Consider the following 21,356-nt stretch of genomic DNA (forward strand, 5'->3'; position numbering starts at 1 on the left):
GGCATGGACATTAGTAATAGGCTCACAATTCAGTTATGTGCATGCAGGGTTTGAAGTTGATGTACATCTATAGCTTTCTATATTTATGGTTAGTGTAACTGTTTGATAACCCACCCCTTACCTTTGCCATAGCAAGAATTCTATTCTATTCACCTTATTATACTGTTACTTTGCAAATTCATGAGTTAAAAGATGTTGCATCATGTGTATTGGGAAATTAGAGCAACTGATGTCTGGAAGCACACAATCCAGAATCATGTCCTCAGCCTTGGATGCCATGAGCTTTCTGTGGGAGATGAGCCCAGGAAACAGTTCCAGGCAAAAGAGCACTTTAATACAAGTCGAGGCTTTGGCTCAGGCCTCCATTGCCATTCTCTGGAGCTTTGCTGCATCCCAAGGAGCAGGGGAATGTTCCGTTGCATAGACTCTGGCAGTCTATGTAGCCTTTTCCCTGGTATCACTTTCAGATTTCCTCTGGGCTTTTTCTGGGAGTAGGGGTGGGGCAACTGGAAGAAAGACTCAGGTCTGCTATGATTCGGAGCAAGCAGGGAAGGAGTGAGCACATGACGAGATAGAATGAGGGTGAATGAGAGTGGGAGGGATATGTGTGCATGTGTGTTCAGTCTGTGTGTGTGTGAGCATGATAGAGCAAGTTTGAGAATGCATTGCTTTTTCAGCATCCTTCCCACTCATGCCTTATGGAGAAAAGGCTGTCCCCAAAGAGCACTCTCCTATGGGCACCAATACTCCAGCTTCCATGTTCACTGTGCTCCAGTGGTGGGAACTGTTTTGAAACCAATCATTTCACAGCAGCACAGTTCCTCCTTGGAGGTGGGGCTCAGCCCTGGAGCCACTCTGTGCTTATTTTTTGTCACTATGATGTTACGGAGGACAAATACCTGGCCCAGGTGGACTCTCCTGAGATGTCTTGTCTTCATCTCAGTGGTGTGGTCTGGCTGAACATGGCCCTGCAGACTGGCCCACATCAGGGGTATTGCTGTTTGGGCATGCTACACCTACTGTGTGCCCACGGAGGGCTTGGGACAGAGAGCTCCAAGGGCCTACTAGCTGCTCTCACAGGTGCTTCTAATGCCCAGGGTCCCCAAAGGCCTCCCTGCAGGGACACCTGTCACCTCTGGAACTTGCATACACCCTTTCAGACAGGGTAAGTGCTGAAGGCACTCCTTATGGGGATCTACTATAGGATAGGGCCTCCTTTAAAAGCATCTCCCAAAGCTCCTATTTTCACCTTCAGTTTTGACTTTAGATATGTGTCGGAGATCAGCCCAGGCTGTTAGAGTGAGGACAGTTGATCCTGAACAGAAATGTCCCCTCCATGCTTTTAGGCCTAGAAGATATCGTTGGTAAGTACCAAATACATGTAGTAAGATGAGCCTGGACAGGAATCAAGAGACATGACTCCTGCCCCAGTTCTGCCATGCTGTCACCTAAGTCCTCAGTCTTCTGGGGGTAGAATGAGATGATAGCTGAGGTCCCTTCCTCTGAGGCCATCTGAAGGCTTATAGCTTCAGAAGGAAGCTAGGCACTAGTCCAGAGCCTGTTGTTGTCTTCCCACCCAACTTGATGGGGAGACCCCCTGAGAGAGCACATAGGGATGGTCACCAAGGGAGAGGGAGGAGGCTGGGGCCTCTAATGTGTCCTTTCTTATTAAAATCTCTCAAACCCAGAGAACATCCACAGTTGGAAGGCAACCTTGGGGATCATGGAGTCTAGTGGTTCTCAAACTTAGTAAAGAGCCAGAATTACCTGTAGAGCTTTAAAAAGGCAGATTTCTGAGACCCATGAAGCGCCCAGTGAAACAGGGTGTCCAGGGATGAAGCTTAGCCGTGTGAACCTGAGCTGGGGCAGTGCTGGTCCAGCCAAGCCATTGGTACAAGTTTGTGATCAGGGTGGATTATCTGTTTACCAGCTCTCTCTATCCCAGGACAAGTTACTCAGCCTCAGTCTCCACATCTGTAAAATAGGAATAGCAGCATAGGGCTGTAGTCAAGGTCAAGACACTGCGTGTGTGAAGAGCTCGGTGCGGAGTTTGTGCCGTTAGTATAAGCCCCCCGGTGTTACTTGCTACCCACCCCATGGGGAGCAGGTGGTGGAAGATCTCATGTGGGGAAAGGTGACCTGCTCATCCGTCAGGCATTCTTTTCTCAGGGGAGACTAGGCTGCAGCAAGGAATCTGATCAAGTGAGTTCTGGACACAGAGGGAGTGACTTTGTGTAACAGGTTCTCTCGTGGGCTCAGGATGCACAGTTCTCTGAGCCCTAGCTCCAGCAGAGAGGGCTCGGTGTTATCTATCGTTCCCTCACCTTTGAATATTGCCAACACAAACGGGTGGATGGATTGTTACCTGGGACACTTGATTAAGTAAAACCAGAGCTTTGTGCCCAGGGGAGCAGCTGGAGGATGGAGGGCTGAGGTGGGAAGGGGTTATGTAAATACTGGCTGAATAACTGGGTTTGTGTGTTGATTAGATAAGGGCTGAGAAGCTGAAGCCCAATGAATAACAATTGAGCTTCCAGGCTAGTAATGGCTTGATTTGAAAGTCTGAGGCAGGACCGCCTGGCACGGGGTGAAGGGCGGATTTCCCTGATAGGGCTGTGGCTGCTGAGATAATGCCTGGTGACATGGGGACAGAAGTACAGGGACCTCTGCGTGCCCCTTCACAAGTGAGTTCAGGCCTGTCTGCCAGTCCTCTTGTCCTCAGTGGAATACAAAGACAATCAAACAGATGTGAGCACTGCCCCTGGGAGTTTAAAATCCTAATGAAGCTTAAGTCAAATTTTGCAAGTTAACCAAATCTATGTAAATATTTGTAAGCATCACAAATGTCATGAGCGGCCATTTGCAGGCTTGGGAGTCAGCCCTGGGGACAAAGAAATAGTAGGGGACTAGCATGCACTGCCGTGTGCTGGGTTCTTTGCACTAGTTACCTTTGGGGCTCTGTGAGGTAGCTTGTCTCATCTTCACTTCATGGATGAGGAAACTGAGGCCCAGGAAGGTTGAATGAACTCACGAGTGTCCACTGCAGTAAGGGGCAGAGCCAGGATTCCGATCCATGTCTGCTTCAAGTCCCTGCCCTTGAGTCAGGAGAGTGGCCAGGAAGGACAAAGGGGAACCTGTTGAGCAAGGCAGGGACACTCCTGAAGGCTCTTCCAGTTCCTGACCTTTGATGATTTGAGTGTTCTGAGTCAGACCAGGGGCAGCTTGCTGAGGCTAATGCAGGGCCTGAACTGTGTGTGGGCCACATGGTGTCCTCCATCCCCCAAATTCCCATGCTGAAGTCCTAATCTCCAGTACCTCAGAATGTGACTATATTTGGAGATGGGTCCATGAAATGGGTGGTTAGGTTGTAATGAGATTATTAAGGTGGGTGTTAATCCACTGTGTCTGTGTTCCTTCTAGAAAGAGGAGATTAGGAATAGACACACAGAGGAAGGACCATGTGAAGATACAAGGAGAAGATGGTGTTCTGCGTGGCAAGGAGAGAGGCCTCAGAAGGAACCAACCATGCTGGCACCTTGATCTTGGACTTCCAACCTCTAGAACTGCAAGAAAATAAATTCCTGTGGCTTAAGTCCCCCAGGCTGTGGTACTTTGCTTATGGACCCAGCAGACTAATATACTTTGTTTCACCAAAAGGGCTATGAGCAGCGTGCCTGGAGGCCTCTCTCTCCTCTGCCACAGGCCAATTGTGATTCCCACGGAGAACCACTAGCAAGTTCAAGGCTAGGTTGTCTGGGATGTAAATATGATAGCAATTTATAGGAGTGGAATGGAACCATCAGAAGAAGCTTTATAAAGAATGGAAGGTGGCTGACCCTTGAAGAATGAGAAGGATGGAAATGAAGAAAGGCGAATAGAGAGCTTCCCAGGTGGGTGTTCCAGCACATTTTCAACAAAAATCAGGCAGAGGCCTTGTCCCAGGGCCCCAGGAATCTGTGCTGTGACTTCCCTACTGGGGATTTCCTGAGACTCCATGTCATACTTTTAATCCAGCACCATGGAATTTTCTGGGATCTTGTGAGTTATATGGCCCAAGTAGCCCGAACCTGCTGCAGGGCTCCTTCTTGCTCAGTGACCCACTCAAGACTGGTAGCCTTCCGTGTCACCTGACCAGTGGGTCGGAGAAGTATTCTCATGTGTCATGTATGCTGCCTCTAAATCCTGAAGAGCCCAGCCAAGCACCGTGTTTCTTTTGTAAGTGCAAGTTGCAACTACTTGTCCTCTACCTTGAAGAGTATTTCCAGGAAAGATGAATTTGGAAAAAATTCTGTGTCACCTTGTCTTATTTCCCCACCCTAACTGGAGGATCATGATAGTTTTTTAGATCTCCTCGTATCAGTGTCAGCTTGGACCCATATCTAATAGTTTTGGAAGTGTCTATCTAGACCTTTTCCTCGGGTTTAGTGACTTGAGCAAATGGCCTCTAGTCACTTTGGGAAAGGTTTGGAAGAAATTTAGTTCATATACTTGTGATGGTGTTGTTAAGCCCCCTGGAATCTGCAATTCTAATTTCTAATATCCTCACTGATATTAGAAAAGCCCAATTCTATGACATGATCTTTCACTGTCAACTCTGGCCTAAAAAGTATAGCCATGTCCAGGCTTTTCGGTGATATATCGGTTTAGCCATCACCAGTGCATTCGTTATCATCTCAGTGAAGGGTGTGTCCTCTAGGCTTTCCTGCGCGGTGTAGACAGGGTGGCTTCTCAGGTCTTATTTGGTAAATCTGCCCTAACTTCCTTACCTTCCTGTGCTGACTGATCCTTTTCTTGATACTACGAAAAAGAAGTTGTTATCACTGCCTCATTATATGTAGGTTTTCTTTATGTCAAATTGTGAAGGGGGCATCTCAAAAGACTCTCAGGGCTGGCTCCAGGTATCCTTGTCACAACATTGAGTCCTAAGTTACATGTCAAACAAATTCTCCCTTATCAGCCTGTGTCTCCCCACTCCAATTCCAATACCCTCAACATTATTCCCCCATGTTTTCTAAGCTTTTGACAGTACTGATTCCAGGACTACAGTTTCTTGGGTATGTAAACTTTATTCTAGAGCAGGGACTCTATTTTCCCATTTAGGTGACTTTCCTCCTGGAAGCAATCGGGGTAGCCAGGAGCAAACCTAGAGGAGAACAAGTATCATCAAGCAAGTCATATGCTTCACGAAGGTCCTTTTGTGCTCAATTTCCAGGCAAAGGGAAACTCTTTTCTAGGAAGGAGGATTGGGCTGCTGCTTCTTTATTTTTAAAAAGTCTTTATTATTATTTTTTTTTTAAATTTAAATTTAATTGAATAACATATAGTGTATTATTAGTTTCAGAGGTAGAGTTCAGTGATCCATCAGTTGTGTATAACACCCAGTGCTCATCACATCGTGTGGGCTTGCGCTGCTTTTGATGGTCCATTGGATTTAGGACAACTAGAGGCTCAAAATTCTCAGTCTCATTCTTTCAAATCATCTTGATACAGGTCTCAGGGTCCCACCTTTTTTTTTTTCCTCCTCAGGGCCTTGACTTTGACCTAGGAAACCTACCAAAACTCTGAATTCAATCTCTTCTGTAGCCATTATGGCTCTGCCATGTTTATAGTTTGATCCTGGGCCTGATTTTCAGCCTAGCCTGCCCTGTGGATGCAAGAGGCTACAGTCTCCTTAAAGCCAACCCTGGAGCCTTCTGACTTTCATTGTATTTGAGTTGGCAGATGACGGCGCTGAGTTTTTTGTAATTCTATTTTATTTTTATTTTATTTTATTCTATTTTATTTTATTCTATTTTAACTCCTCTGTTGGCTTGTTATCTATAATTTTTTAAGTTGTTGCCTTAAGGTTTACAGCATGTATCTTTAACTTATTATAGTTTACCATCATGTGATATTATACCACTTTAAGTTTAGTATAAAAACATTATAATAGTATTATTTTCCTCACCCCAGCACAGACTTTATGCTATTGTTGTCATATATTTTCCATTTTACAATACATACAAGTGCCAAAATAAATTGCATCTTTCTTTTTTAAAGATGTTATTTATTTATTTCAGAGACAGAAAGAGGGAGAGAGCGCGCGAGAGAGCGAGCATGAGTGGGGGAGGGGCTGAAGGAGGGAGAATCTCAAGCAGACTCCCTGCTGAGTACAGAGCATAATGTGGGGCTTGATCTCAAGACCCTGAGATCATGACCTGAGCCAAAATCAAGAGTTGGGCGCTTAACTAACTGAGCTACCCAGGTGCCTTGGTTACTTAGATTTTAAAGAGTTTCAAATAAGAAGAAATTATCTTATATATTTATTCACGTAGTAGCCATTTTCAGTGTTGTTGTTGTTTTTTATAGATCTGTATGTCCCTCTTGTATCAAAACAAACAAACAAAAAATGACTGCATATAAAGTTTATATTCTAGTTGGTGGAGTCACATAATAAATAAAAAATACATCCATAAAATATATACTAAAGAGAAAAATAAATCGGAAAAGGAAGATAAAGGGTAAGAATATGTGTACAGAAATTTCAAAGAGGATAGTCAGTTAAGGCCTCATTAAGAAAGTACCTTTTGGGGCACCTGGGTGGCACAGTGGTTAAGCGTCTGCCTTCGGCTCAGGGCGTGATCCCAGCATTGTGGGATTGAGCCCCACATCAGGCTCCTCTGCTGGGAGCCTGCTTCTTCCTCTCCCACTCCCCCTGCTTGTGTTCCCTCTCTCACTGGCTGTCTCTATCTCTGTCAAATAAATAAATAAAATCTTTAAAAAAAAAAAAAGAAAGAAAGAAAGAAAGTACCTTCGGGTAATACCTAAAGGAAGTGAGCCATAAGGGTATCTGGATGAAGAATATTCTTGAGGTATGTGGTAGGCTAAATAACGGCTGGTCAAATGTGTCCACACCCTAATCCCAAAAAACTGAATATGTTACCTTAATGGCAAAAGGGATTTTGTGGATTTGATTAACTTTAGAATCCTGAGATGGAGAGATTATCTTGAATTATCCAGGTGGGCCCAGTATGATCACAAGAGTCTTTGCAAGAGGATGGCAAGAGGGTGAGAATCTGTGGAGGAGGTGTGATGACACTAAGCTACTGGCTTTGAAGACGGTTGCAAAACTCGCAAGCCAGAGAATACAGGTGGCTCCTAAAAGCTGGCATAGGCAAGGAAATGGATTCTTTCCTAGAACCATCAAAAGGAACTCGACCCTGCTAATATTTTGATTTTAGCTCAGTGAGACTCATTTTGGATTTTTGACCTCCAGAACTATAGGACAGACTTGTGTTGTTTTAAGCCATTAAGTCTGGGGTAATTTGTTACACAGCAATAGTAAACTTAAATAAGGCATGATCATGCCTGATGTTTCAAGAGGTAAGGAGTGGAGAGGTAAGGAGTAGAGAGGTCATGTGGAGCCCTTGCAGGCCATTATAGGGACTTTGGTTTTTACTGAATGAGATGATTTGACTTATGTTTTAACAAGATCACTCTGTCTGTTGTGTGGAGAGTGGGGGTAGGAAGGCAGTGTTGAAGGCAGAACAGGGAGATCATAGAGGAGGCCATTGCATTAACCCAGGTAAGAGGTGATGGTGGTCTGTCAAGTAAATTAACCATTTGGCCCTTGTGACTGCTTCTGTGTTTTTTCTGATTGGGCTTCCCAGCACCCAGTTCTCCTCCTTGATGATCATGACCTTTTTTACTCTCAATGCCTCTCACTTGACAGTCTTTTGTTACGTGCCTTAGTGTCCTTCCGACAGTCCCTGATGAATCTTACACGGGAACTGCCACTGCCTCCTCACTAACTGCTGGGGATGATTCCTTCTGATCATGATTATTTTCTTTTTCCAGTCACTATTGGGTCTAAACTTCTAGCTCTGTTGCCTTTGTATGTTGTCTTCTTATGTACTTTCTGATCAATCTTCAGTGTGCTTTAAGCAGTTAAAAATTCATCTAGGGTAAAGTTTATATTTGACTTAAAACAAAATATTTTAACTATTAACTAATAACAAGTACTTATGTGGGCTTTAGGCTCCGTTTAATGTGCTATATCCATATCGTGTCATATAATTCTCACAGATCCATGAGGGAGGTACTATGTTCACCCCTTATTACAGATGGGGACACCGAGCTATAGAATTTGAGAATTTTTTCCAGATAACACAGCTACTAATGGGCAGAGCTGGGATCTGAACCCAGAAAGTCCTGCACTGGTCTCCATTCTCTCAAATACCACCCAATACTGCCCTTCAAAAGGAGCCAATTTTTATATTACCGAGTAAAATAACTTTCTTGCCTTTCAGCTGTTGCTGACTTTGAATCTTCAGGGAATGAAGAACATCATCATCTTCTGGTGGAAGAGGTAGAAGAGAGAGAGAGAAGAGAAGGTTTTTGTAACCTGGGCCCTGGCCAAATAATAGAAGTGATGCTCCAAGGTGTCTGGTTCTGCAAGTATGTGTCATACAGTGGAACACACAAGAACTCTGAGTTTAATCTAAAAGGGTCAACACCCTCACTGCTCTCTACTCAAACACAGGTAGCAATTAACAATTATCTGATGGATTTATTTCAAGGGATTTTTTTTAAGTCCTTTGAAAGTCACAGTCTTAGACCCCTTCTTAAAAATGAGTAAAATGCATGCTCTTATGGACTAAATTGTGTTCCTCCAAAAAGATGTCCTAACCCTCAATACCTTAGAATGTGAACTTATTGGAGACAGAGTCTTTAAACAAGTAATCAAGTTAAAATGAGGCCATCAGGGTGACCTAATCCAGTATGACTGATATTCATATTAAAAGGGGAAATTTGGACATAGACAAACGCAGGGAGAGCACTAGGTGAAGATAAGGCAGAGATGGAGGTGAAGCTTCTGCAACATAAAGAACAACAAAGATTGCTAGCAAACCACCAGAAGTTAAGGGAGAAGCCTGGAACAAATCCCTCTTACAGCCCTCAGAAGGAAGCAACCCCTGCCGACACCTTGGTCTGGGACTTCTGGCTTCCAGAGATGTGAGACAAACATTTCTGTTGTTTAATCCTCCCAGGTTGTGGTACTTTATTATGGCTACCCCAGCAGACTAATAATGCACATGCGGACACGACTTACTGTGAAAATATCCCTGTCTCCTTAGTTTCTTATTCTGTTTTCTCTCTTCCCTTTTGTTTTCATTTTCCCTCTTTCCCACACGTGTTCTCTGATGCTTGTGGTCTCTGCGGCCCTATCCCCCTGCCCTGCAAAGTCTCTCACTCTCAGTTTCATTTGAAATTGTCTGCTTCAGGTGGATATAGGACGCAGGGGACATGTCATCTTAGGGACAGATGAGGTATTAGAAACTGTCTGGTTCCACCCCTGAATTCCTCAGTCCAGTTCATACGTTGCTTGACTTTAAAGAAATTCAACAAAGCCAGATGCCAATGATGCTGCTGGGGCAGGACAGGTTTTGAAGTGCAGACAAAGCAAAACCAAACCTGAGTAAAGTTAGCCCTTCTGATTTACTGATTACTGGAAGATATTTTGAACCCTCTCATGATGCAGTGAGGCACTGAGCACCCTGCTGTACCCTCTGTCAGCCCTCCCACTAAAGCAGGGACAGTGAGGCAGGACACCAAGAGCCTTCTGTGACCCTGCCTGCCCCTGACCCCTTACCTCCAGAATCCCAGGGAGGGCAGTAGACCTGGACCCTGAAGTCCACCCTCCTGGGTTTAAGCCTGATTCTAACACTTCTCTTGGCTTTCTCATATGTGAAGTGGGAACAACCGTCTACGTCACAGGATTGTTCTGTGCACTGACATGAGATGGGTAAGTCACTTAGAAAATGGCCCAGAAGACAGGAACTGTTCAAAGAAAAACATGTGACCTGTTCTTCTCCCTAGCCCTAAAGTGGGAGAGGACATAGTTGCCACTGACTTTCTACAACAGGAAGGGAAATGACTGACCATGTCCCTAGAGGAGTTGTAAGAGGATGGCGGCCTTTCGTGTAACCAAACCTTGTCCCTAGCGGCAGGGCATGCTTTAGTTAACAGGCACTGACTGGCAGAAACGTCTTTAGAATGTGAGTAGTATGCTACTGTGGATCAAGTTTCTCTGGAGGTTGATGGTGGTGGCCAAGATCTTGCTATGCAAGTAAGTGCTGGCTCTCACCATGGAAGCCTGGCCCTGGGTTGACTGGCTGGCTCCCTGCTCAGTGCCTGGAATGCTGCAAGGAAGGGCCCACATTGTCCTCTATCGACCTGGGGCTATTTCTTAGAACTAGGGGCTGACAGGAAGAGCCTCATTCTGAGCTACAAAGATGTTGTTTAGACCATCTCCCTCCCCACTATTTCCCTGACCCTACTTGGAGGCAAGTTCCCTTCCCATTCCATTTCAGTTCTATTTTTAGTTTTATTTCAATTCTGGCAAGGTGTAGTGATTTACGATAAGGATTGCTTTCCTTGCTGGCACACATCTGCACAGTAGACATGTAATTGGAGCTATCTATAGCAGTGTACCAGTCAGTTGCTCTGGGTGATTGGGAGGAGGGCTGGGTGGATATTTGGAGGGTTTAGAAGTGTGTGTGCTCAAAGCACCATCTCTAAGTTAAGAGAGAAGACTGGGGCTAACATTTGGAGCACAGCTCCTTCTCTTCCCTCCAAGGGTGCGGAAAGGCAGAGCCATTGTTGTGTTGACAGTCTTAGATTTTGGATTTTATGGCCTGAGCATGATCAATGTAAACTTTGCTACTCAGAGTAGGTCCTCTTACTAAGTGTCAGTGAAAGCCTAACAGTGAATGTTCTCATGAACACTCTTATAACATTCTCCAGCCCCAACCACCACAGGCTCTGGGACCCCACTGACCATCCAACCATAGGCTCAGCCCCTCTGAGTTTCTGAGCCACTTTGATTAGCACATGGACTCTGTGCTAAGTCTCCATAGCAATCTGAGGTCTCATCTGCTTGTGGAGACTCAGCCCTCACACATGGTCTCAGGACCACGGGCTCCCCTAAATGAAGCTATGTGCTCCTTACCAGGCTTCTGTCTCAACTCCCTGGTCTGCAATCTACATACAACAGCAGCAACAGACATTTTCTGATCATTCATTGTGTGTAGGACATCGATGATTACAAAGGTGAATCAGACATAGAGGCTGTCCCCAAGGTGCAACCATTCTAGTTGGAGAGAGAGACCGGGAAATGGAGGATTCTAATGCAAGGTAATAAAAGAAGAGATGAGAACAGGACATTGCAGGGGTCCTCAACAGGGACCCCTAACCCAGGCTGGGTAAGGGAGACTAATCTAGGGAAGATTTCCCAGAGGAAGTGGAACATTCCCACCCCACACCTGGAACAGAAGCGCAGATTTTAAATCTCACCTGGGTACTGCACCCTGTTGCTTGTTTCTGCAGCAGACATCTGAGCTCTGCTCTAGGTCACAACCCACCTGGTCTTAGGACATGCGATGGCTGCCCTTCAGAATTGCACTACCTTAGGATTACTGGTGCTTGTCTGCCCACTCTTCCACAACTCCCACCACAGCCACCAGTTGGACCAGGTGTGGGTTCCCACACTTAGTCATTTCTTTGGGGTCCAGTCCCAAAGGGTGCTTCAGGCTTTATCTTTTGGGGGGAGGCATTGTTCCCTGGTAACCTGGATGAGAGCCTTGCTCTCTGTCCTGCTGACTGAGCTCATCTGAGTGAAGGCAGGATCTTTTGCAGATGGTACCTTGACTTCTGTTCTCAGTACACCTGAAGAATTCTACATTCGTTTTGCTCTTGACATCCTGTGAGCTGGTTTTGGGGTACCCTATGTACCCTTCAAAGTGCCACACACAAGAGGAAAAACCAGATTCTCAGGGAGCAAAGAGGAAAGGAGCCGGGTGGCAAAGGGGCTGGCTGGTGCTCTTTGTTCTTTGGACAGTCATCCTTAAGACTCAACCTATCTGCTAGGTGAGTGTGGTGGCCCAGCCTCCTGACCACAGTGTTCAGACATTATATGACAGCGTGTGGATGTGGGTTTTGATGCAATTTCAGGAGGTTAAGAGTATAGGATGAAAATAGCAAATTTTAAAAAACAAATCTTTTTCTTTGGTAAAAGCCCATTGGAGACCCACATCATTTGTGACGTTTCCCTAAGGCCCAATTCTTTCTTTAAATTCTTCCCCAGACTGACTCTCAATCTGTCCAACTCACTTGGAAATTTAATCCTGGCCTGTCTTGCAGTACTTTTTCCATTTATAAACTTTGTTTCTGCAAATAGATGGTCAAGGCCTTGAGGCCAAGGGCTGTGTCACACTTCTTTTTATCACCCCCTCTACTGTGCCACCCCTTCCCTAGAGCTTTGCCAGACTCGGTTTAAATGCTCACTGCACACTGGACTGGAATGATGAATGTCATCTGTTATTTCATCTAACTGAGTTTTTTTTTTTTTTTGAAGTGGTGTATTTTCAGTTTGAGCCACCTTTTAGATAGACAGTTTTGAAGCTTATATAAGAGAACTGGACTACCCCAAGGGGCATGTGTACTTTCCCCTCACATCCTGATGTTTGAATGAGCTTTTAGAAATTCCTAGGAGTCAAATTAGGAGCAGACTCAAGGGACCAGCTGTCCCTGGGAACTGTGAATTGTGGCCTAACCCCTGAGGAATGTATGCATGTATGTATGTAGAGTAAGAACGTGGGCAAAACAGAGCAGACTCTGGAATGAGGGAATGGGCTGCTCTCACCGTCCCTGCACAAGCACCACACTCTCTGGAAGGGGAGATGCTTGGTAGTTTTCCCTGTTAGGGCAATTGATGCCAAGCTGAATACAGTGTCTCAGCAAGAAATAGTGTCATCTGCAAGGAGATGGGAATGTGAGAGGTTGAAGAAGCTGACTTGAGAGATGCCTCAGCCTAGGCACAGCCTTCCGTCACCACCCCATCATGCTGAGTCCCCCGGATCTCCTGCCTGGACCTCCCAGCTTGACCTCCCAGCTTGACCTACCGTTTGACCTGTTTGTCTTGTGATTCTGACACCAACCGGTAGGCAGTGATTCAATTCTGGTACTAACCACCTGGAGTTAAAGCCGACCCCATAAATTAAAGGGTATGGTCCACAATAAGACTGCTCTCATTTCTGAAAGACTAGCAACAAATCTGGGAGGTTCCCATGATCCCCCTCAGGTCTGATAATTCGCTAGAATGATTCACAGAACTCAGGAAAGTGCTATGCTTGTTGTTATGGTTTTATTATAAAGGATATAAATCAGAAACAGCCAAATGAAGAGGTACAAAGGGTAAGTTCTGAAGGGTCCCAGATGCAGAGCTTCTGTGTTCTGTCCCCATGCAATCAAGGCACATCATGTTTCTAGCACATTGATGTGTTCACCAACCAGAAGGCTTCACCAAGCTTGTGTTGAGGTTTTATTACAAAGGCGTGATTGATTGAACCATTGGCCATGTGACTGAACTTAATAATCAGCCCCCCATCCTTCCCTGGATGTTGGGAGATCAGGCTGATGCCAGTGGCTCAAAGCCCTAACTCTCTAATCAATCACGTGATTGGTCTTTCCAGCCTGATCAGTGCATCCTGAAATGATCTAGGGTCCCATCTGGGTCAGCTCGTTGGTATGAACTCAGATATAAACCGGGGGCTCATGAACAATAAAGACGCTCCTACTACTTGGGAAATTCCAAGGACTTAGAGTCTCCCTCCCAGGAACCAGGAACAGAGGCACGTCAAATTCTTTATTATATGATACTAGCTTTCGGCCTTCTTATTTTATTTTCCAGATTCTAACTCATCGACTGGCTGTGAGCTTGAGGAAGTTATGACATTCTCTGTAGAAGGAAATAACTAGAGCTGCTCCCCTCTGCCTCATCTCTCAACTCAGACAAGATAAGATTATGAGAACGGGGAGCTTCAGGATCACTGGAGCAAAGCACTGCTCTTCCCTTGTGCTGTGTGGACCTTGCAGGTCGGTGCCATTCTGTGTCTCAGGGGCTTCATACGGGGCCCCGCGCTCATGCAGCAGCCTCATCAGAATATGGCCGGCTCCCGTAGAGAGGGAAAGAAGAGCATCTCCCAGCAGGCATGGGCCCTTATGGCTTCTGCCCTAAGTGACACATCACTTCCATCCCATTTCACTGGCCAAAGAGGGGCTTTTGTCAAGGGATAACTATGACCCAATCTGAGATTTAGGAAGACAAATTACTGTCCAGGTGATAGCATCTGAAGACAGAGATAGGACTACAGGAAGGGAGGGGCGCCAGAGGCCATGGGGAGCAGTCACATGAGGGGCAAGGGCACGGAGGGACTCAGGGGTTCCTGAGGGATCTAGTTTGGGTAACATGGGGGTGTTGGCACCCAGAAGGTGAGGAGGAACCAGTAGAATATTCTCTGCCTTTGCGGAATGGTGCTGGAGGCAGCACCTGGGCTTTCAGCCAGCAGGAGGAATATAGGGAAAAGATGAGGTTTCTTCATCTCAAAAACAACCCACCAATAAGCAGGCGGCCCTCTTAACCTGAACTCCCTGTGTTAATCGAAAGCCAGGAGGACTTTGACCATGCAGTCTCGGTTGCATAACTGGTTTCAATGCACTATTGTTTTCCTGCCTGTTTTTTTCCATGATGGAAATGATTCGCGTGCCCTGCTGGGCAGGAGATCATATTTAAATGTTTCCTGGGTTTGATCTCCATTCCGGGCATGAATTCATGCTTGTGCTAAGGCACAGAGTAAGTGGTAAATGGATTTAATTTACTTGAAAGTATTTGAGCCATCACTGTGGGCAGTGGTGACCCGAGGTGTGGGCACCTACTGCTTCCCAGCCTGGTCAACACCAGAACTTGCCACGTTTTGTACTTCGCCAACTCAAAACAGTTTGATGGTGGAGAAGCCAGGGTGGAGGTGGGGAAGCCAGGCGGGAAGCCAGGTGTCTATAACGTATTTCTGTTTTTGTTGTGAACCTGGGCAAGTCAGTGACACATTCTAAAGATTTACCAACTGTTCGAGGACAGTAATGGGGTGAGGGCAGTTATCCCAGCTAAGGGGATACGGAAGTTTGTAGACAGCTCCTGAGGAATTCTAAATGCCAAGTCACCTTCCAGAAAGAAGAAGAGATTCCCGGGGCGCCTGGGTGGCTCAGTCATTACGCGACTGCCTTCGGCTCAGGGCGTGATCCTGGCGTTCTGGGATCGAGACCCACATCAGGCTCCTCTTCTGGAAGCCTGCTTCTTCCTCTCCCACTCCCCCTGCCTGTGTTCCCTCTCTCGCTGGCTGTCTCTATCTCTGTCAGATTAAAAAAGAAGAAGAAGAGATTCGCCTTTCCTCTCTCTGCTGTGGGAGTGAACAGGGACCATGCTGTTTGCACAGGCGCCTCCCCCGCATTTCCCCTGGCCTTTCCCCAACCAAAGTGGACTCTGTCTTTGCCAGTTGTGTTCCCGGCTTTTCTGCTTTGGAATCAGGACGAGAGGGGCGGGGGGAGAGAGAGCTGAAGAATCAAGGAGGCGAGTGGTCAGGAGCGTCTGGAATATGGGGAGGAAGAATCAGAAATTTGCTTACAAGAGGGAATTGAGTGTAGGGGTGAAATAAAGGGAACGGAGAAGGAGACGCAGCTGTGCACACAGGGCTTGTGAGGAGACAGGCTTTGTGGGGGGCAGAGACTCAGAGAGAAGTTGGGGGGGTTAGTGAAAGAGAAGGAAAAAGAGGATTTAAGAAAAGTTTGCTGTGCATTAAACGCCATCCTCTGATGTCCTCTTGAAATTCTAAATATTAATTGAATTGATTTTTAATTAGAAATTCCTGTGAAATGGTTCTTTCTTTCAAGTCACATGTGGGATTCGGGGTCTCCCCAGAATCTGAGCTGCTCTGAGGCTTGGGTCAGCGTGGGAGCTCACGGCTGGCGGGAAATGCCTGGGATGGCAGGGCTCTGTGCCTGGTGGTCCCAGCTTTACCGCAGAGGATGCTGGGCCGGGCTGGCTGCCTCCTGGAGCCTCCGCTTACCCACCTGTAAAACTGACATGGCCTTGACTACTCCCTCCTTGACTCTAGCTTTCTCATCAGACTGAAAGCTCCACAGGGGCAGGCCCCTGCCCACACGTGTGTGCAACAGCGGGCACTCGCTCCAGGTCTGGAGAGCACTGAAGGAAGCGTGCACTCTTCTTCTGCACAGGAGCCCTTTGGCCACGTTTCTTTCAAAGCTTTGCTTCACCTTTCCTGTTTCATGCTTCTCACCAGATGATGTGCTCACTGCATCCTGAGTCCTTTACATTGGAAAACAGGAAGTGTTGCTTTGACCTCAACCTGCCCTCCCCACACCCAATTGCTCAGAAGCCAAAACACTTAGCTTCGTTTGCGAAGATGTGGCTGGTCAGTCGGCTTCCTCCTTCTGGGTCCGCAAACTCTGGAAAGCTAAAACTGCTCTTCCCAGATCCTGTGCACTAGGCTTCTGGATGTGATGGAGTTTCTGCCGCCCAGAGGCACGTGATGAAAGTAATCCGAAATGGAGTTAAGTGGGGAGACAGAGCCCGGGCAGAGTGCTTCTAGAGCAAGCATGACTGTTGTCGCCCTGGCTTTCTGGTTTGGTGTCTGGGAAGTCCCGATCACAGCAGGAGGGCAGGTGTTTTGGTGCCTGGTCCTGTGGTGTGGCTTTGGGAGATGAACCTGAGGCCCGGCCTGGCCTGCATTAGCCATCCCAGAGATTCCGTGAGCCTTTTGATCCCTTCCAGGGTGTCCTTTTCTGTTTTCAGATAGACTAGGTTCTCTGCAGCTGAGCCCTGCCTAATACGTAAGAGAACCTGGGTTTGAAGGGCAGTAGTGAGGAGCCTGTCTCGCATGCGATCCCGGCCACCATGTCCCAGGGACTGAAGTGGCTGGCTGGCCACTTGACCTTTCCCCGTTTGCCTCTCTTTTCTTCCCCACTAGAACCTGGTTGCTAACAGGCAACCAGGAGGGGGCAGTGGCTAAGACGGAGGGGCAGAGAAACCCGAGAGCTGGAGACCCGTGACACTGTGCCTCTGGGCTTTGCGCATGTGGGAGGAATTTCTCCAGACACGGCCTTTCTCTGCTTCTGCTGCCCTGATCCCTCTCCTGCCCAGGGCTAGGGCATCTTCACTCTCTCTGGTGTTGTATTTTTAGCTATACTCTTCCTTGAAAGTCTTGATGTCTTCTCTGGCATTGATTTTCCAGAACAATCCAAGGGTGGGTTGATGTTTTTATGTCTTTAATTTTCTGTGCTTTGTCTACTACGAGAGAAAACATAAACGTTAAAGAAGACTGTTTGTACCTTTGGATAATTAACTTCTCCTGCTGATTAAGGTGGAGGGCATAGGGAGTGAGAAAGAGGGAAGGGGCTTTAGAGTCAGACCCAGCAGATTTGAATCTGGGTTCCCCTACTCACGAGCTGTGTGACTTTGGAGAAGTAACTAAACCTCTCTGAGCCTCAGTTTCCTTCTCTAGAGATTGGTAATAGCAACAGTCACCAGCCCACTGGGTTGTTAGAAATTGAAATAAGATAATGAGTCTATAAATATTTGAATAGTTTATGGTATTTAATAAGAGCTAATTTTTATAAAAGCTCTTATTGTAGTTAGCCTCAGTGTTCTCATCTGCAAAGGAACAAATAGTAAAATGCCACAAACTAACTCATATAGAACTGGCTCTAGAGCATGGAATTTTCAAAAGGCAAACCCAGTAGGCCTTGTCCCTTAGGCTTATTGGTCTGACAGAGGGTAAGAGGAGTGGATTCTGGGGGCAGCTGAGAAGGGAAAGGCCAGGCTCCTTGTCTCTGTCCTTGCCTTATACTGGACTGACCGTGCACAGACCTCAACAAATGGGCCAGCAACAAGCAGGTCCAGGACTCTCGCTTAGAGTAGGTTTTCTTTCTTTTGAACATTGACATATGGCATCTTCCTTGGGATAAAGGAATTCTGAGTCATTAGTAGGGGCTAATCATCAGGCTAGAAACAATCTCGTAGGGCCTAGGTTGGGTGTAAAAGGTTCTCCTTGGTCCATTGGAAGAAAGGAGAATCCGCTTTGCCTAATGATGACATAGCCTCTGAAATACTAAAGTTTGGGGGGATCCTTCTCAGTTTTGTACACAATCGTACATGTTTGTCCCTCAAAGATTCTTCTTCTTGTTTTTTTTTTAAGATTTTATTTATTTATTTATTTATTTATTTATTTATTTATTTATTTGACAGAGAGAGAGACAGCGAGAGAGGGAACACAAGCAGGGGGAGTGGGAGAGGAAGAAGCAGGCTCCCAGCGGAGCAGGAAGCTCGACGCGGGGACACTTAACGACTGAGCCACCCAGGCGCCCCCCTCTAAGACTCTTCTATAAATGTTTTCTTTATTTCTTCTAGATCTACACTCACTTCAGGTTTGGTCTCTAGGTTGAAATATTGTGAAATTCATCTGAATAAATGGAATTGATCTCTTCTGTCCACAGTCTTCAACTCCACTTACCCACCACATGAAGAATGTGCAGAATGGAAGTTCAAGAAGTCCCTTTTCAAAGTTTGACTGCAGTCTTTCTTAATCGTCAAGTGTGCGTTGGGGTTTATCGAGAAGATCAACATGTTTGGATCGGTGTAGGAGTGAGAATCGGATCTCTCCCACGTGGCTTTGAAGACTCCAGCAACAGTCAGCTTCCGTGGTGTGTGTGGTGCTGGGCTTGGGTTGGAGGGCTGGCTCCAGGCCTCCGTGGGGATACCCCACTCCTCCACCTCCCCCCCACCTGGGACCACTTTGTGGTTCCCAACATGCTGTCCCTCAGAAGGCTAGTGCTGGCCACATCTGTTCCTTGGGTTGGTCAATCCCCACGTTAAAAATGCAAATGTCTGATCACAGCTTGTTCTATCCCCTGCCCCCATTTTGAAAACTCCTAAGCTCTGGTGTCTGCCATTAAGAATTACATTTACTGGAATTAGCTTTGAGGAGACTTCTCTTTGTCACGTGTCTAACCTGTTCAGTAAAAATACAGCCTATCTTTAAATTCCTTTCCCTCCATATGTTCTTTAAATTTTTTTCTCTCTTTTCCCACTCTGCTGCTAACTTCCTTTAGGTATACCCCCACTTCCTTCTTTCTCCTGGACCTCTTTTAGTCAAGGGATCCTTATGCTCCCATTATTTTGCTGGTCTTCTCATTTTACATCTGATTTACAAAGAAAACTGGCATCCTCAGACCTTTCCATGCTTGCTTGAAATACCATCTAGTGAAGTAATGTATCTGAAAAAAAAAATTTGAAAATAGCTTTTCAGGCTCCTTCAAAAATTCTTTCGTCTCTAGTTGCAACACATGGAGCCAAATAGCAGATGGAATACATTTCTTCATCTTTAAAAACACCAAATGCTTTTTTCCTTATTTGATTTTTTATAGTCACACTGATTCTCCATCTAGCCTGTGTCTGTTCTTCATCTCCCAAATCTCCTAGTTCTGTTTATCATGAAAATAATCCTCAGAAACATGAAAACTTGGGCTCTCAAGGTGTCCATCCACTTGGGGAGGACAAGCTGGCTTAAAGGATAAGCAATGTATGGAGTAGAGGGAGTCCCACTTTCAGGCTGTGACTACAGGTTCAGCAAATAAAAATACGAGTCTTCCCCTATTCCCACAAAAAGAATGTGGGTTCTCCCAGCTTGGGGTACACAGCAGTGAACGAAAACTAAGCTAAATCTTCCTAGCTCTGTAGTTTGGATAAAACATTAGAGTAAAAGTCTCAGGCATGCCCCGGTCTTGGATGTTCTATGGCTTCTTTGTGGGCCAGTTTTCCATCATGTTTTGACTTAAGCCTCGATTAGTCATTTCACACATTTATTTCTTGTGGTTTGTGGATAAACCATGACATTTAACATGAGGTACAGAGGCCCTAATCCTTGTGGCACTCAGGGAGGAAAGATGTGGTGAGAGGCTGAAATAAACGCATACACATTGTGTTCCAGAAAGAATATAATCCTCGAGACAGAGATTCCACGAGGGACAAGATCACATCCTTGTGCCTTGGGGCACAAAAGAAGCAAAATCTGCATTAAAGCCAAAGGAAGCAAGAGAGGAAGGATTAATTTGGGGGAGCTGAGGAATTTACAGGAGGCAATAATGAAGAATTTGAAAACCTACCTGTATGATTTGAAGTCATAGCATTATCACATGTCTATTCTATAATGGTATGTATTTTAATAATAAAAAAAAGAGTATACTCTCTCTGTAACTGGTTATAAAAATACAGTTCTAGTCACAATTCTGTTCCTGAGGACAGTATTTTTGTTCAGCTTTCTCTACTTTCATTAAGAACTTATCAATGATGGTTCACTAAATCACAAATATTAATAATTTCTTTTCTTTTTTAAAAAAAATTATTTGTCAGAGAGAGAGAGAGAGAGCACAAGCATGGGGAACAGCAGGCAGAGGGAGATGCAGGTTCCCCACCAAGCTAGGAGCCCAATGTGGGACTCAATCCCAGGACCCTGGGATCATGACCTGAGCTGAAGGCAGATGCTTAACTGACTGAGCCACCCAGGCATCCCACAAATATTAATAACTTCTTAATGGAAATAGAAAGGAAGCTGACTTCCAAAATGTTATCCTGGGCAACAGAATGGCAAATAGGACTGCAGTTGAGTATTAATGAGCCAAATCCTGAAAGTGATTTAACATTAACAAGACTTTATCAAACTACCCTTCCAATACCGCTCAAGTGAAGATGCTTCACGGGGCCAGCTTTCAGCTCTGACCTCCCGCTCTTATTTCGTATCGAGCCTGTTACCCCAAGAAAACAGCTGCTTTGCCATTATTTCTTCCTGAGGGATCATCAGTCCCACTCAGAGAGCTGCAAGGAGCCTTGGGACCCCAGGTTTCCCTGGGACTGTGTACAGAAGAACAGTTTTATTCTAGAGAGATCGAATTTCTCTGGGGTTTCCCTTGGGACTGCCCTGGCCTTTCTAACTGGCAGAGAGGCGGGATTCTGAGTTCCAAACGTCTGGCCCTGTCATATGAGGATTATAATTCGGAATGCAGACTGCAGGCCTCTGCCCTGGTGTCTCCATCTGCTCAAAGGAACTTCTCCCCAGGTGAGGAGGGGGCTGGGGACTGAATTTCATCTCCCCATATACACAGGTTGAAGCCCTAACCCCCACTGTGATGGTATTTGGAGGTGGAGCCTCTAGGAGATAATTGGGTTTAGAGGAGGTCAGGAGGGTGGCCCCCAGGATGGGATTAGTGTCTTCATAAGACACTGGAGCTGTCTGTCTCCCTCTCTCTGCCATGTGAGGACACATGGAGAAGGCAGCTGTCAGTGAGCCAGGAAGCAGGCCCTCACCAGGAATGGAGCTGGCCAGCACCTTGATCTTGGCCTTCCAGGCTTAGGACTGTGAGAAATAAATTCTGGTTGTTTAAGACGCCCACTCTATAGTATTTTGTTATAG

General features: G+C 46.0%; 1 long non-coding RNA gene across 1 annotated transcript; it reads left to right on the forward strand.

Moving 5' to 3' along the window:
* The first annotated feature begins 3,443 nt into the window (after positions 1-3,443).
* Positions 3,444-20,060, forward strand: LOC117802588. Its single transcript, XR_004625949.1, has 5 exons — positions 3,444-3,890; positions 8,289-8,436; positions 13,730-13,914; positions 18,385-18,591; positions 19,878-20,060. It is a non-coding gene; the product is annotated as an uncharacterized LOC117802588 (long non-coding RNA).
* Positions 20,061-21,356: the final 1,296 nt, after the last annotated feature.

The sequence above is a fragment of the Ailuropoda melanoleuca genome, chromosome 6, assembly GCF_002007445.2.
Source record: "Ailuropoda melanoleuca isolate Jingjing chromosome 6, ASM200744v2, whole genome shotgun sequence".
NCBI classification, from domain to species: domain Eukaryota; kingdom Metazoa; phylum Chordata; class Mammalia; order Carnivora; family Ursidae; genus Ailuropoda; species Ailuropoda melanoleuca.